We start from the raw sequence: 13,798 nt of genomic DNA, 5'->3' as shown, positions 1-13,798 counted from the left end.
AAATATCATTATTAGGTTAATTAATCCTACATGAAAATAAATCCACACTTAGAGCTGCTTAATTAGAGTGTTAACCTTCTCTCTTTTAAATTTATTTTTTTATTTTACTTTTCCTCTGCTTGATGTTTCACAAACATGATAGTATATAATTTTCGAAGCAGGCTTTTTACTTTACGTTGAGGTGTTTTTTAATATGTTAAAGTAAAAGTATGGTAATAAGCCATTGATCACTGTAAGGTCAGTACCTGTTGAATTTTGTTTTGTTTTGCTTTCCTCCAGGTTAAAGTAGACCTTGTTTTATCAGTGTAGAGAAAATGATGTAGGTGCTTCATAGTGGGCAGGTAATAGCACACTCCAAATAGTAATTCGTAGAAACTCTTTTTAAAAAAAATTTTTTTTTAAAATAATTCACTGTATTTGGTCTGATCTCATTTTGGAGGGGAGGTAAGAGATCCAAATTTATGTTCTCCCCCAGTTGCTGTTATAATTATGGGCAATGTGTACTTTGTTATATGTAGGTAAGTGTATATAAATATATATATATTTTTTTCTATTTTTTGGTGGAGACAAAGAAGACATTTATTTGGGCAACTCAAACGCTTGTGCAAGTTTGATCCCTTCCAGATGGCCGTATATCTGGCCGCCAGATCCGTGGCTCAGCCCCTTCCCTGTCTCCTAAATATCTCTTTGTGCTTTTCTGTGAGTAAAGCACATCTTGGAGTTGGTGGGAGTTCCCTGTTAAGGCAGCTCCCAGTTTCACAGAGCAAGCTGGGGAATAACTTCTGTTGTCTTGCAGAAAAGGTTCACATAATTCAAAAAATGTACCTCTTTAAAAAACGCATTTTGCCTTACAAGGATGTATCTTCCTTTGCTATAGAGGCAGAGAAGCAAAGTGAAGAGACGAGACATTGAGAAAGCCAGCATAGCTCAATTGCTGGCTCTGTCATTGACTGGCTGTGTGTCCTTGGTGTGCTCTGCAAACTCCCCGAGCCTCGGTTTACTTTCCATAAATGGGACCACCAGCAGTACCTACCTCACAAGGCTGGTGTAAATGTTAAGTGCAGTGATTCATGTAAGGGGTGGAGTAGCACTGTGCTTGATTCATAATGCGAGCAGCAAGCAGTGACTAATAGTAATAACATAAATTGGTGCTAGGGCGTTGGTACTGAGACAGTGGTTCTCAAATTTGAATGTGCATCAGAGTCACCCAGAGGGCTTATTAAAGCCCAGATCTCTGGGCCCCACTTGCGGAATTCTGATTCAGTGGGTCTGGGTGGGGCACCAGAATTTGCATTTCTAGCAAGTTCTCAGGTAATGCTAATGCTGCTGGCCCTGGGACCACATTTTGAGAAGCACTGAACCAGGCATTCATACTCCACACTACTCCTCTTGGGTAGTTTGGTCAAGGATCAGAAGGCAGCTGAGCTCCTTCAGCCTTCAGGCAACATTTCTAAACCATGACCCCCATGGCTCATTGCTGACCCAGTATCTATTTATCAAGGTGCCACAAAATAGGAATCCCTGTCTTGACTCACAGCTCTCTCAGATATTTACACCCACATATACAGCATTCTACACCTCATCAACACTTTCTCTCTTTGGTTTACACATCCTGAACTTTCAAGGAGCCGCTCACTGGCTTACCCCAGAGCAACTGTCACTCCAGGAGCTCAGCACAGGACTGTCACCAGGCTGCCTCAATCTCAATCTCGCTTCCCTTCGGCACAGGGCCCATGTCACAACCCCTGTGCCCACACCGCCGCTGATTGCAGTCCCGTTGGTGCAGATTTCATTGTGCTCTGACTACTTTTCAAGAGAGAATCTTTCCCTTGGATTTTGTCAGAGGAGCGTTGGCATATGCGAAGCAGACAGCGCACAGATACTTGAAGGGAGTGGGGAGTGGCTATGAACCAAACGTTTCCATCCCCTCGCACTTAATCGAAACGCTTGCCTTGCCTTGGTGGTGCATTGTTCCAATCAGCCTCTTAACTAGCGGTGGACCCTTCTCGAACACCACTTGCTTATTTTGGCTTCAAATGTGGGTGGCATCTGTCACTCATTATTTGTGACAGGCCTTTGCTAAGTGCTGTACATACAGCATCTCCTTTCATCTTTCCAGTGAGTCTATGGCCTGGGAAACGGGGTGGCAAAGGCATCCATGTGACGACAACTATGACTGTTCCCAGGAGCTCTGATGGAAATATCGACCCGCCTCTGACCTCTTGCCGATGCCCTCTGTTGGCTAAATCTGTGGTGCTGCCCACAGAATCAGCCTCCCTGGGCCTAGAGCAGGGCAGAGAATCCATCAGGATGCAGGCAGAGGGCGAAGAATAACTAGTTCCTAGGGGAAAATTTAAGAAGCTAAGGCTTTTCAGTATTAAGGACCTTGCCCAAGGTAGAACTTTTACCAAGTAACAGAACTGGGACTTGAACCCAGGACCGTTTGACTCAAATTGTAGTCATGTCAGTGGAGCATACCTTCCTTTTAGGAGTCTGAAAAACAGGTTGGCATTATTACAAAACAAATTATGTGTATAATCAGTGTTATTCTTTCAAGTGTATGAGTAGATGGAATCCTCCAGGTGAAAGTGTTCTCTCCTCTATTCTGAGATACCCTAAAATGAAAAGGGTCAGTAGTCACTTATTTGTGAAAAAATATGCACATTTTCCCCTCTGATAGACACTTGGTGCTGAGTGCAACTATCAGAATTATGCCTTAGGGATTTGGCTTTTCTCTGCCCCTGGGCATACATTTAACCATGTATTGCATTTAACTAAAGCATTGGTTTTAGTTCCAGAAAGATTTTTTTTTTTCTCTCTGTAGAATCAAAACTCAGGTGTGGGTGCCTACAAAGGGAATTGACTTTTCAAAAATAAAAACTTCATACACATCTGAGTTTGAAAATTTTAACTCCAGTTTAAGTTCAGCATAGAAAGAATACATGATCATTTAGCGGAAGAAATTCGTCTTTAAAAGAAGGTTATTACCTTGCTCTCACAGAGCACCCACCTTCTGAAGAATTCCTTCTCCCTTTCAAAAGCAGAGTTTTATCGTTGAGTTTCCTGTGAATGTTCAGATGTGACTTACGGGTCAAAAAAGTCACAGTTTAAGTGTATTGGATGGATTTTCAGAAATAATTTATAAAATAATTTTAGGTCACTGCTTATTTCAACTGAAACGTCCACCTAACAGTGAATAAAAAGTATTGCTGATGCTTGGGTAAGCTGACTGCCTGGTGAGCTAGGCTCCTTTTAAAGAATATTCTCTCACCCATGGTAACAAACATGACTGGTTCATTCATTTATTCATTAATTTTTTTCTTCTCTCTCTATGTATAATTGAGTGCCTATTATGTGACAAAAATGATGCCTCAAACATGCTTCTATGTTAATTTTACACTTAGGCAAAAGACTGCTGTGGTAGGTATGATTGTTGAGAGTGCCTGTCACGTGCCCAGCACTTAATACATAACCCTCCAAGCTTCTCCATGACCCTATTATATTCTTACAATAATTTCCACTTTACTCTTGGTCAGCTCAGAGAAATCGAGCAACTTGGTGAAGCTCACAGAGTTAGTACACGGTACAGTTGTTACTTCAACTCAAGTACATATGAAGACAAATACTCTACTTTGCTACCGTATTTGTACCTATTGTCCCTTCTTGAGCATCTGTGAGGTTTTCGCCTCAGCGGAACTCTTGGCAGTCAGAGACATACTGGACCCTGATGTCTCGACTTCTGAAAACTCTAATTATTGAAAACTTGGGACGGGGCTGAAGTAAGAGTTGGGGTCACATTAGGGTAGAAGGCTCTTGAGACTTGGACCATAACAAGGTTGGGTTCTTTCGTTCCATGCTACTCGAATGGCCCATGCTGCGTTTTCCAGAATTCACACTGTCTGCAGACACTGGATGCTCGTTAGGGACCCCCTTACACTCCCTGTGGTCCAGGGGAGATGATTCTTCTACCAATCTCCTCTATTATGGGACATGGCCATCTTACCTGGACCTAAGGGAATGACTGGATCAGAATCCCAGGATTCAGAAGAGAGAACTGAATCCACGGTTTCATGGGACTTGGGCAGGGCTTAAACACTAGGATTCTGGAATCTTTTAACAAAGTAAGGATGACACCTCTAAAGCCAGGGATCTGGTCCCATTAATGAACCAGCAGGCCCAGTAAGAGCTGGGGACATACATAGGCAGGACCACAGTAGGTATACTTTGACAACCATGATTTTGTTAGGTTCATTGTTTCAGAGGGTGACGCAAGGATCTCTGGGGGATAAGGCCCTTGTTCTAAGCTTACTCCCCTGACGACCTCTGGACTTCAGGGTCTCCACTAAAGGGAGTGTCTGGAATTTGGAGAGAGGTAGCCTGTGTTATTCCTAGAGATATTTCCTGGGCCTCAGGGCAATTGGAGGCCTGTTTTATGGATAATGTTTTAGTGGCCAGGAGAATCTGCTCTTTCAGGCTATAGTCCTCAAACTTGGAAGTCATGGAAAGGCTAAGGACGACTAACTGGTTTACTGGGTCTGGCTTTTTATGCAGGGTCGCCAGGCAACCGCTTAAATTTAGTGTACCTTCCTCCAGTATCAAGCTTGTACGTGGAGAGCCAGTGTAACCCAACAATCATCAGATTTCTTTATGTATCAGTGGTAGTCAGTTGGGGCATGAGTCTTGAGCATGTAGATTACAGGGGTGGAGTGTTTGAGCCTTGACTTACCACAGTGGTCTATGGAATTCACGAATGGGCCAGCTCTGGACTCATGGCTGCTGTCTAGGAGGTTTCAGAGGAGGTATGAGATTCCTGTACATAAAGGAATTGAAGTTCAGGAGCAAAATATCCAGTCCTAGTAGAGCTGGGGTATCAAGTAGATAACTCTCCATGGGTGCAGAAGCAGGAACCCCGTTATGGGTAAATCAAGTCCACAGCTAGACTTGCGCTTTGCTCAAAAATGGTGACTAGGTTTCATCTCAGGTACCTCCTTGATCAATCAGTAACGGCTGCTTGGGGCACTGTGAGGAGAAAGACTCTGAGGCTCTGCCTCAGCTCAGTGAGGAAGGATGTCATGATTCATAATGTCTGTCATCTGCTTGAGGTAAGCGAGGAGCGTGGCACATGTGCTGCACGTTTGTCATTCCTGATTGGCTTTTGTAGCTACTGCTGTAGGGCTCTGAGGGTGGCATCGGTCCCCACACTGGGCAAGACAAACCCAAATGGTGAGTAAGGTCACCTAAGCAGCCCACTTCTCCAGCACAGCTATTTAGAACTATTCCCATATTTTCCAAGTTCATGAAATCATGACAATCCTCTGTGCTCAGAAGATAACCTCTTTGGCTTTCCTGAAAGGAAGGAAGACATTGGACAAAAGTTCCCCTGCTTTCCTGGCACCATCACTCAATGTCTCTTATCTTCCTCCATCTTTCCTCTTGTGTTTTTTCTTTTTTTTCCATGACAGAGGTGTCCATTTTAGGCCTGGCTTCTCATCCTGTTTGTTCCAGGTCCATTACTCATAACTTAAAGGAAAATAGCTGTTGTAGAGAAATAAGGTTTGATTGGAAATGGATTCCCAATCTCAGAGGCCCCTCCCACACCATCCCGCCCTCCCCTAGGTCTGGGCATGATTTTCACAAATTACTATTTGTCTTTGTTTCAAATTAATTTCACTCTGTCATCAAACTATCAGATTGCAGTCCCAATGCTAACTAACTGGGCATGGAATTTGCATAATTTTGTAAAATACAGGCAAAGGGAAGTGGAAATTTAGCTTCCTGGTTCCCACCGTTTGCTGAGTATGTCTCACATTGGTCTGATTTAGTTTGATTACCCTGGTTGAGGTTCATGGCCAAATATAATGAAAGTGAATGTCATGTTGCCATCCAGTAGTTCAAAAGAAATGTAATTCATATCTGGTATTAAAATTGTGTTTTGGTGTTAAGATCTATGCTCAGAAGCAGGTCTTGAATATTATAATATTTCCAGTTTATTTGAAGTTGAGATTGTGGATTGTAGTTATGTTTTCTGAATTTGCTCTCTTCCTAAATTGACCTTATGCAGAAGACAGATTATTAATACTTAAGTCGTTAATCCCAGTACTGTCTTCCTTCAAAGGCAACACACGTCTCATTAACTCAGAACGTTAGTATCAATTACAAAGTTTCTTGCTTACTTGTACAGTCTTTGTTAGCTGAGTTTTATAGTATTCGCTAGATCTTTCCGTACCATGTATCATCAGAGAGAACATGTTTTTTCATATCATGTATGTATATATTTGTTTTTATACCGTGCTTGTGCACCTAAAAGTGATTTTTTTTATGTAAGTCTTCACAAACAGGGAATTGTGAGATCTGGTATCTCAAATCCTCCTGCTTGAAGGAACGTGAATTTCTGCTAAAAAAGAAATAAATAAGTGTACTTCTTGCATATTTCTTTAAGACAGAGGGAGAAGGAAGTAGTTCTGTTGGTTGGTTTCTTTAAGTTAGACTTGGAGAGACTGGCAGCAAGAAAAGAGACAAAAATCACTTCTTTTTTCAAGAAAGGAGGGAGAAATTGAAAATGCCTTTTACAAGGGAAAGGCACAGTATGGGGCAGTTTGTGACAAAATTTTAATGAAAAGCAGGCTTCTTTATTGAAATCTAATAAATAATAGACCAGAAAAAGTAGGCTTAGACATTTTAGTTTTAAATGAGATGGTGAAGCAGTTAAATTGGACCTCTGAGTCAAGAATTTGTTGGGTTCATTGGTCATTTTTAGGACAGCTTTGACCTTGCCATAAAGTGTGAAGGGTCTTTATCTCCTATAAAGTTATGCCCTTGAAGAGTAAGCTGTATTCATTCCTTAATAAAGTTATAAAGGAGAAAGAGAAAGTGCTCTGACCCATCAGATGTGCAGTTCTCGCACAGAATTCTCTCAAGAAAATAGCTTTAAAGGCTAGAACCTAGGGAGTTCTGAGGCCAGCATCCTCCTTTGATTTCTAAAGGAACAATTGTTATTTCTGGTTTTCCAAATTACAAATTAGGGGACTAGAAAAGTGTTTGATGTTAGTTCACTGAACTCTCTTGTCAGCCAAGCCATAAACAGAATTAATTGCCTACCAGGAATCCAGCACCAGAATGGAGAATTGGTAGAAACAGCCCTTAGTCTCAGAATTTATGAGAAGAGTGAGTGTCCATTTAGAAGTCGTAATACCCTCACTTCTTTAATTTGATGGTTTACCCCTTTGGTTTCTAACTCTTAGAGGGAAAGATGTGCAAATGCTTACGTTCTCAGGATTCTAATTCAAGAACTGGGTTTTTGGTTTTCTTTTTCTGTGTTGTTCCATATCAAAAGTTAAGTATATAATGGTGTAAAAACAAACTTAGTATGATATTGGTGCATGAAAACAAGCTTTTTGAATTGAGTCAGTACCTGGAGCAGCTTATAAACTATTCTTCATAATCACTTTGGTCTGCATTTGCGTAGTGGTTGCTTGATTTTTTTTTTTTTTTTTTTTTTTTGGTGCAAATGCTAAACCTGGCCATCTTTGGACCTCAGATTGAGCTTGAAAGGTACAAGGTACATTGAAATGCCACATCTGTTGGATCTACCTGTCGATCTTTGGGAAACTAAGGTGGTAAAATGGAAAAAAGCTGGGGTTTTTAGTCAGCTGGGTGAACTTAAACATTAAAAAAAAAAACAAAAAACTTCCTGTGCCTCAGTTTCCTAATCTGTAAAATGGAGGTGAAATTATATATAGTAGTGATTGTTACCATCAGCTCTGTCCCTTTCCTCCTTACCATGTTTTTTTTTGTTTTTTTTTTGTTTTTGGGCCACGCATTGATGCATGCAGGATCTTAGTTGTAGTTCCCCGACCAAGGCTTGAATCCATGGTTAAGCTCAGAGTTTTAACCACTGGAACACCAGGGAAGTCCCCCTCACCATGTTTGATATACCAGGGTCTACACACTTAGTGTCCCCTCCCCACAAGGTTCGTTTTATCGTGTATTGTGATGTAGATGCTATTAGGTGTGTATTTATGGTGCAGCCAAGGTGGAAGGCATGCTCTTTTTTCCCCAAGCCTGTGTAGCCCAAGAAGCTGTTTCAGAAGTGTGTGGATCCCACCTCCTCTGTGCCAACGTTCCCCCTTCTCCCTCTACTGTCCTGAAATTTCACCATTTGGAGTGCGTTACTTTTTGTCTTGCAGAGTTTCTAAACCCTGAGACTCCCAATTGCAATGCATCATGATTTCTCTTACATTTTTATCAATGCCTGAACTCGGGGCTTGGAGGGGCCCCAGGACATGCGACTAGATTCTCAGAGCTGAAGGAAAAAGGAGGAGGAACAGGAAGTGGTCTGGGGTGGATGAAAGATGGCACTCTTAGGGAAATAGACCCACAGTCACTAATTTCAGTTACCTGGAAATTTCATGATATGGTTGATGCTAGAATTTTTTTTTTTCAATTGATTTTTCTAAAAAGAAAGAATTCTTACGGTTTAAATTAAGTATGACTTTCATCTGGGTTTTGGTAATTCATGTGAGGTTTTTATTGATTTAGACTCTGTCTCATTTTTATCTAGCCCTGAAATTAAAAACCTGGGCTAACCTTTACTTGTACAGATTAGTGTGTGGCTTAAGGAGGAAGGGGGGAAAACCTGGCTTACTTGCCCTGTACCCTAGTGCTTACCTTGAGGCTTATTTAATGTGACAGGTGGTGGCAAACCACTGTTTATTATGACATCTCTTGCAGTGTTATCTCTCCACTCAGTGACAAATGCTTCTGACACACAGAAACCTGGTACTGTTCTAAAACAGGAAAAAAAAGTGAATATAATTCAGATATGGGATAATAAACATGGCTTCTGTAAACATGTCAGATAAATTAAGCCTCTAAGGAGGGACCGTGTTACAAGTGGCAAAGATAAAATAGAATGGAAATTTTTTCCCTGGAATTTTGTTGTTGTTAGTTGTCAGAAGAGATGAATACCCTTGGAAGCAGTCCTAGTGCCATGCCACCTTGTGTTGTGGCTTTTCACTAGTTTTAATGGGTAGTACTAACTGAAAAACTATCTGGGAAATTTAATCAGGAGTGACACTAGTTAGTTGTGACTGAGGACGCATTAATTGTAGATTGTGGGTCAGATAAAGGGGTAGGCTTTTCTACCTCTCAAGTCTTAGTTAAATTCACGAATTAGTTGTTTTTAAATCATGAAATTTTAGTGTAATTCAACTGTTAGGTGGCAAGGGTAACTTCCCATTTAATATGGGGGCAGTTGGGAGTTCTAGCACTGGGTGGTCAGGCAGTTGGCGTGCTCCCCTAAGGCATCGTCAATCAGCAGTGAAATTAGGTGAGACTCATCACATGCACACACAGTTATGTAATAGTGTTGCTCAGACTACAGCCAGTCACATGTCACCTTCAAGATTTTTGCCACCTGCACTATTATTTGCTTAATCTTTTTCTCTAAGCTAATTGAATTCTTTCTTTGCTTTTACTTATCTTTGACATAAGCAATAATACCCATGAATTCAGAGGTTTGATGGTAAGTTATATTTTTATATTACACATTAAAAATACATAATCATTGCAATTAAAAAACTTGGGCTTCCCTGGTGGCGCAGTGGTTGAGAGTCCGCCTGCCGATGCAGGGGACACGGGTTCGTGCCCCGGTCCGGGAAGATCCCACATGCCGCGGAGCGGCTGGGCCCGTGAGCCATGGCCGCTGAGGCTGCGCGTCCGGAGCCTGTGCTCCGCAACGGGAGAGGCCACAACAGTGAGAGGCCCGCATACCGCAAAAAAAAAAAAAAAGAAAAAGAAAAAACTTTAACTTTTAAAAATTTATGAAATACCATGTACCACTTGAAAATGCCCCACATTTTGGGATAGACTTATGTGATCTATACATGCACTGTTCATTTTTATAACTGCATAGTTCTGTTTTTTTATAGTTTCAGGATCATTGATTTCCACCCCCACCCCCCCTTGGTTGAAATTGGAAATGCCTTTGTGTGTATAAAATATTGAAAGGGAGATGAAAAGAAAACACCCATTTCATATAATTACCTCTTGGTCTATTCTGGAATTATAATAGCAGATACTAATTAGGGCAGGTACACTTTGGGACACTGATGGCAGAGGCTTCCTGTGGCAAAACAATGAGAGGCAGAGCTGGGAGCAGAAGAAACTTTCCAGCCCAGGCCCATTGCAGGCTGGCATAGACGGTGAAACAGCAACTCTGGGCGATTGGCAGGGGCTGCTGGCTGTGGATAGCTTGGAGACTGAGTCTGCACTCAGCAGGGAGAAGTACACTCTCTGATAATGATGTCTGTCCCAGGATGGAGAGAGGCAGGGGGATGGGATAGGCCAGGCATTTTCCATCCCTTTACTGGGCCACAGCACCACTATGGTGGAGCTCCAGCTATGCTTTTACTTTGAAATGGAAATTGTTTCTTTTTGTTGTTGGACCATTGGACTTGTCATCTACTCGACATCTCCGTCTTTGTTAGTTTTTAAGTCAGTCATGTGTGATTTTGTTGCAATATATATCTCATTATCAATGATCATCCTATTTTTAATCAATTCTTCCTTTGCTTTCCTGCGATCACAATTTGACGTTCTGACGTTCACTTCTGTCTCCTGCTCGTCTTTCCAAAGCTTATCCAGCCTTCTCAACTGAATTCTACAAAATTCTGTTGGAACTAACTAGACCTCTCTGTGTTCTCTCTTATCGAACCTGAAGTTGGATTTAGTCATTTACTTTCACGTGTTGCTAATAGGTGTGTGTGTCATCTGCTGTATTTCCAAATTCCCAGCAGGCCAGGAACAGAGGATGCAAAGGATTTATGTGATTTAAATGTGTGATTTTATACACATGATATCAGAAATATAATGAGATGATTTATAAATAAAGAGAAATATCTTTTAAGAGTGGGAGATTCTTGGCATTGGCTCAGGACAGCTTCTGGAGAGGTCCGGATTTTTAGACATGCGAATAAGGAAGGAATGTGGGACTTTTTTTTTTTTTTTTCCTCCTTCCTCTTCAGATTCCTTCTTCCTGTCCTGCTTCCTGAGGTGGATGAGAAGACAAAGGATTGAACTGCTAGATTCTACTCTAGTCTAAATTGGGAAACCAAGATTTGCATTTCTAAAACAAGTCCTGGCATCCCATCCAGGCTTAGTCCTGTACATGGGCCACGGCTGTTTTCTTTGGCATTACATCCACCATTAGAGCTTCTGGAAAACCTGCTGACTAACCAGGTTCTTCTCTTGCATGCTCCCCATGTCCAGACCTTATCCCTCAAGTATCCCAAACCAGTATGCAACCTACCCCCAGTCAAAAATCTCAAAGTTGCCTAGTAGGCCGTTTCTCCTACATTTTCCACGCTCATTCGAAACAGCAGGGGTTCTAACCTGTATCAGGACTACCTCTAGCGTCTGTTAAAACACAGATTGCTGTGCCCCACTCTCAGATTTCAGATTAGGTTAGGCCTGGGGTGGGACCTGAGAATTTGCATTTCTAACTAGTTCCCAGGTTGTCGATGCTACTGGTCTGGAGCCAATTCCCGAGAACCATTGCACGATATTTCCCTTTCCCCTCATCTCAAGCCTCACTGAACCGAGGCTGAATTTATGTAGGTGTTGGTCTACTTGTCTTCCAAGTGATCTTCGATTCTCCAGATACTTGCCTGAAACATGTCCCAGAGCTCCACAGGTGGAAGGTACATGAGACATTTCAGCAGCGATTCTTCTGGACTCCTTCGTTGCTCCCCCTACTCTCCCACCATCTTTATTCTTTGTCTTTCCTCCAGTCCCCCAGCACACCAAACAACCAACCACCTGACACCTAGCATGCACACAACCTAGAAGAAAAGAGGGCTAAACGCCTTGAATGTTGGCGCTGTCAAGATGTACAACTCCAGGGGCCTCTTTCAAAAAGATAGAATACAGGGCTTCCCTGGTGGCGCAGTGGTTGAGAGTCCGCATGCCGATGCAGGGGACACGGGTTCGTGCCCCGGTCCGGGAAGATCCCACATGCCGCGGAGCGGCTGGGCCCGTGAGCCATGGCCGCTGAGGCTGCGCGTCCGGAGCCTGTGCTCGGCAATGGAGAGGCCACAGCAGTGAGAAGCCCGTGTACCGCTTAAAAAAAAAAAAAAAAAAAAAAAAAAGGATACAAATCCTCTACAAGTAGGATGGAGCCTTGAACTTTATGTCTGGCCTCGCTAAGGCCACAACTCCTAGAAAATCCATTTGTGATAACTGACTTACCACAAGAGGTAGCCTTAGGCCTAGATCAGTCTAGACAACCCCACCTTCAGTGAGAAGGACTCAGAAAACACTGTCTCATTTGGTTACTCAATGGGAAACCTTCCTGGTCCCACCCAGGGCAGTGCCTCCTGTCAGAAATTCCTTCCCAAAGAGAATAAGAGCAAGGGAATCCAAGAAGGGAGCAAAAGACCAGGGGTCAACCCAAGCTTCCGTCACAATTCCTGATTCAGTTTAAATCAGCCACCTTGATGTACACATCAGCAATGTCTCATTCCTTCCACAGCCCTCTGGGTGTTCTGCACACCACACCCAACACTGGGAAACTTTCTGCTCTCCTCAGCCAGTTCCCATCCTTCATTATTCAGCACATGTTGAAATGACAGTCGTGCAATCTACCACTCCCGTGGATGTTTTATTATATCACTGGGTGAGAAAGTGGCAGATGTTTTTCCCTGGAAGGTTCCCACATCATCGTGCTCACAGACTTTCCAGGGGAAGGTGTCTGTGCTCTGTCTCTTGCTCTTAAATGTAATGACTTAGCGTTTTGGGCTAGATTCCCTTGCCTGGTCAGCTTTGATAGCATTTACGTGTCAGAGCTAATAATGACAAATAGGTTTTGTTTTGTTTTGTTTTGTTTCGTTTTGCATTTTCTTTTCTAGTATGCAGGATTCACGTACTGCAATCCATCTGCCATATTGCGTGTCCTTTTCACAGAGACTTTTATGAGAAAGGTGAATTCTTAGCCCATCTTTCACTACGACCCTTAAAAAGCCCTCTCATCTTCCCTTTGCTAGAGAATTCAAGGGAAAAACGGGCTCTGGTTTCTCATTATTTCTAGGGGTAGGATTCCACACAGAGTCTAGAAAGGCATCTTATAGGTGAGGCTTTCTGTCGCATTAGGGGAGCCTCCTTCTGTGACACCACCCACACGTGATGTGTGACTTTAGTGACTTCTTTTCATCAATTAATACAGACTGAAGACTAGAACTTGGGGCTCTGGCAAAGGTGAACAACCTGTAAAACATGTCTCTCCACTCCCATTTCTGCCTGCTCCTGTCCTTTTCAGAGAGGGTGCTTTGGAACAGTGCTAGTCTGACTAAAAACTGAGTGCGATTTCGTACTAATAACACCTGGCATCTTTGTATGCTAAGGCTAGATTAAGCACTCAGTGAATACAGAATCGATATGGTTTTCACCATAATGTAGCTTATTCTACACTGGTTATACAGAGAGAGAACTCTGTGCTTGTGTCAATGTGGCTGTGTGGGTATGTGTGCAGCCTTTCACAAAACATTCATTACTTTGGTCACTTGGCTGATTTTAGGTAATGGCAGCATTTCTGATATATTCTTCCTGGTTATTAACATGGTTACTGAGGACATTAGAGGTGAAATAGCCCTTAAGGGTCACTCGTCCAAAGATCTCATCTTATAGATTGAAGAAATTGAGAACCAGAGTGATTATTTTGAGGAATTGTAGGATGTGCCCTGTGAATTTGGTCAGAATCAAAGCTGGAGCTCACGGATTATATACTCAGTCCAGGGCAGCTTCT

General features: G+C 42.4%; 1 protein-coding gene across 3 annotated transcripts in view; it reads left to right on the top strand.

Annotated features, from left to right (window-relative positions):
* Nucleotides 1-13,798, top strand: part of MACROD2 (mono-ADP ribosylhydrolase 2) — a 1,936,537-nt gene that overhangs the window by 900,626 nt on the left and 1,022,113 nt on the right. The window lies entirely within an intron of this gene.

This window comes from Neophocaena asiaeorientalis, unplaced genomic scaffold (genome assembly GCF_003031525.2).
Source record: "Neophocaena asiaeorientalis asiaeorientalis breed wild unplaced genomic scaffold, Neophocaena_asiaeorientalis_V1.1 scaffold64, whole genome shotgun sequence".
In the NCBI taxonomy this organism is placed as follows: domain Eukaryota; kingdom Metazoa; phylum Chordata; class Mammalia; order Artiodactyla; family Phocoenidae; genus Neophocaena; species Neophocaena asiaeorientalis.
Note: the sequence above shows the minus strand (reverse complement) of the source record. Positions and strands in the feature narration are given on the sequence as shown.